Source organism: Aotus nancymaae, unplaced genomic scaffold (assembly GCF_030222135.1).
Source record: "Aotus nancymaae isolate 86718 unplaced genomic scaffold, 86718_ANA_hifiasm-v0.15.2.pri h1tg000002l, whole genome shotgun sequence".
Classification (NCBI taxonomy): Eukaryota; Metazoa; Chordata; class Mammalia; order Primates; family Aotidae; genus Aotus; species Aotus nancymaae.
Window position 1 is genome coordinate 22,552,357 of NW_026988413.1, and position 4,010 is coordinate 22,556,366.

Here is a 4,010-nt window from a genome sequence, read left to right on the forward strand (position 1 = left end):
CAAACCAAGGAGACAATAAAATTAAGTGCTTTCATGAGACACAGGGACAGGCAGATATTCAAAACCATTAAGACTGATTTAATAATTTTGCCTCTGTCTAAAATAATATGAGTTATTCTATACCTTGACACTAAATAATTTAAATGTTTAGCTACCCTTAATCTGCCTTTCCTGCATTTTCTCCGAACTAGGCAGGGCTTAGGACATTTTTATTTAAAACTTTGCTAATTCTTTAAGTTTTGTTTTACCTCCAAAATCTAAAACTATTCAAGCCCTCCAGGCCCAGGGAAATATTGCAGAAGAGGTGGGCATATAAAATTGTAAGGGCCAGATTTTGAGGGATAAAATTAATTTAGATCCTGCAAAGCAAGGACAGGCACGCAGATGCCTAAACAGCTGAACAAAATCCTTGTGTTTCGTATAGCCAATTGCCACAAGCCAAGATTACAGTAGCTCAATGCATAGACTTTGTAAATAACTAAGCTTTGCAAACCTGCCTTTGGGTTTTTGGGTTTTGGCTCTTACTACTTAAAAGAGTTTTAAAGGTTGATGAGTGCCTGCCCACCTCCATTCCCATCTGGCCTAAACATTTAATTGGCTATAAGTCTTTAGACTCTAAGTCCCCTGGCCACAGAGGTCCCACGGAGGGACATAATGGACTGAGACAGGTAGCTCACCACCCCAGCATCAATATGAGACGAAATAAATGCCTGGCTATTGATGCTGCCTCTGGCATAACTTAACAAAAAAAGGGGAAAGGAAGTATGAACTTAATAAAATCCTAAGCCCCAAACAAACTGAATGGACCACCCTCTTGACCAAAGGGAATTCCCCCGTCCCCTCCCCAAAACCTGAAAAACTAGTTTAGGTCATGACAGGAAGGTGGGGTAGGAGCAAAAATGGCAGAGGTCCAGATGCACCTTGCTACACCTTCCCAAATTTTGGAATTTAGGCACAACTAATCAGTATTAACATTAAAATAGAGCCTTGTAAGACTAACAAAACAGGCTCTCTGAGGAAGGAGACCCTTAATCCTCTTCAGCTTCTAAGGCCATTTCCCCTTCAGCCTTCTACATTGCATTTCAAAAGGAGAAGTTAGAAGTCAGCCAGATGAGGGACTGGTTGGCACCTCCAGCCAGGTTAAGGATAAGACCCCTACTGCTAACCACAATCCCATCTCTAGATCACGGATATGGTATGGAGGATCTTTCCAGAAGGCATTGTTTTTACTTAAACACAATCAGACCCCCGCCTAAGTCATGTACCCCATGCCTACTTCATGGATCAAGACCCTTTCACATGTAATTTCTAGAGTTGCAAGCCTTTAAAAGGGCAAGGATCTTCTTTGCTGGAGAGCTTGGCTGTTAGGCATCTATGCCGCCGCAGCTCCTGGCCAAATAAAACACCACTGCCTTCCCAGTTCGGTGTTAGAGAGGTTTGTTTGAGACCCCTCCTGCTTCACTCTAGCAGTAAAATACCAAATCATTGCAGGACCTAAGCCCACACCAGGCAAGGGTTAAGTTACCACCCGCCCCACACTTCAGGAGGAAACTATGTTCTGACTGACACAATTTCTTTTTCTCTAAAAGCCAAAACAACACTGGCCTCAAAATAAGCTGACTGATTCTCAGCCCTTGTTCCGCCAGCCATAACTACAGCTTTAATTAGTCGAGAGACTAATTGCAGTAACTTTTTCCTCATGAAAGACCACCAACCATGGACTAGTTCTGGCCAGTTTACATAAACCACACACTTGCATGTCTTTATGTCTTAAAAAGACCTTTGACATATAAGGCCTAAATGTAGTACATTTAAATATTAAGTCTCCACCTCAAGATGATATGGGTCATAAATGCATATTTGTTCAGTATATTCCCAGTAATATTCCCAGTATTAATGTGGGAGTATGAATACTTTAGGAAGGGTTGTAGTTTCTATCTTTATCAATTTACTAACCTTCTGATTCTGTACTTTTAAGAAAATACTTGGCATGTGGTTTCTTCTGAAGAGTATGCATGGGAGATGTGGAACTTTTTTACATTAACTTTTTCTGGGACTTTTTTTTACAATAACTAACACCAGGAAAAGAGGTTCTTCTGAGCAAGGGACATGTGGGTATTTCCGACTCTTACAAACCTGCTCTCCTTCAAAACTCCACAGCCCTGACCTTGGTGGGAAAGAGTAACAACCATGTATCTTGTGCTGACAAAAGTCAAAAGTCCCAAATCTAAAGACAGGGTGAGGAAGGTGCATCTGCAAAGTCATGGTGCTGGGAAATCAGCCAACAAACTTAACAACTGATTAGATCATATCTGGACATGCAAATACGAAGTGCCTTTCCAACCTGCGGAAGTCATTAAGAGTTTATTAAAAAAAAGTAGAACCTCACGTGTGTCTCGGTTGATGATTAGAGTTTGATAATGTTACTAAGACAATTAAAAAACCTAAGCTTGGGTAATTTTTGTTTTTACAGAAACCAAAATGTAGACCTTGTGTCTTCATTAAGTGTTGAATTTCAGGAGAAACAAGAATGATCAGTAAATATTTGCTGCTTACAAAATGTTTTTAAAAACTGTTATAAACCCCTCTATTGCTACATAAAGGAAGGCCATTGTCTTTCTGTAACTCTGGGGCCATGACAAAACTCTTAACATTTCTGTATACTTTCAAAAACGTTTATCACCTTCTTAATATACTATAGAAACAAATACTCAGTTTTTCTGTCCTTCTGAAGTTCTGCTTTGCCATCTTGACACACTGATTTTCTGAGAACTACTCAGACAAGTTTTTTTGTTTTGTTTTGTTTTTGTTTTGAGACAGGGTCTTGCTCTGTGGCCCTGGCTGGAGTGCATGATTATGCCTCACTGCAACCTCTACCTCCCAGGCTCAAGAGATCCTCCCACCTCAGTCTCCCAGGTAGCTGGGACTACAGGCTCACACCACCATGCCCAGCTCATTTTTGTATTTTTTGTAGAGACAGAGTTTTGCCTTGTTGCCAGGCTGCTCTTGAACTACTGGGAACAAGAGATTCTCCTTTCTCAGCCTCCCAAAGTGCTGAGATTACAGGTATGAGCCACCATGCCCAGCAAGACCAGTTTTATTACCACTTTGATTTAGTGACATTTCTTCTCAGTTAACAATTTTTTCATTTTTACAAACTGATTTGGTAAAGAGGGCAGACCCTTATATTTGGTGATTTTTTTTTTTAATATTCAACATAAAATAAAATGGATTTTAAAAAGAATATGTGCTATTCTTCCCCAAATCATTTCTTTTCAGTTGTGCTTTGTATCTAGTTTGCCTTTTTTTATTTTCTTATTTTATTTTTTGCAATTTTTTAAGTTTATTTGATGTATTTGACGACGATCAGCAATTAGTTCTCATCCACATTGACTATCTGTAGATTTTTGAAAGTGGTAACAGGTACATAGGTAACCAAAGTATAGAGCTTATTTGATGAATCTTCATCCTCATTACGTTTTCTGGACAACCGCACACGGATTCGGTATGGGACATTCCTTATTCCTTTGGCCTAGACAGCTTTGTTGAGCCTGGTATCAATGCACACATCTGGAGTTCCCATCTCCTTCATAGCAAATTTCCGAATCTCTTTGAGTGCCCGAGGGGCACGCTTCTTGAAGCCCACTCCATGGATGCACTTGTGAATGTTGATGGTGTATTCTTGGGTCACCACCTCATTGATGGCAGAACGGCCCTTTTTCTTCTCACCACCCTTCTTTGTGGGAACCATTCTGTCGGTTCCAAGGTGCCTTTTTATTTTCTTTATTAGCTAACTTATGATTCTTTTTTTCTTTTCGATAATTTCAGAAAAAAAAATTAAGAAAAAATGCAGAAATTACAAAGAATGTTTTTTTCTTAGTAATTTGAGAGTATCTTACCAACATGATACCCCATCACTCTTAAATGCATTAGTGTGTAATTCTTACAAAGACTTACACCTCTTACTACATTAAAACCGTTGAAATGGGGAAATTAATTCTAATACATTA

The 4,010-nt window shown here is 39.4% G+C and overlaps 1 pseudogene; it reads right to left on the minus strand.

Annotated features, from left to right (window-relative positions):
* Positions 1-3,326: 3,326 nt before the first annotated feature.
* Positions 3,327-3,751, minus strand: LOC105726310 (large ribosomal subunit protein eL31-like; annotated as a pseudogene).
* Positions 3,752-4,010: the final 259 nt, after the last annotated feature.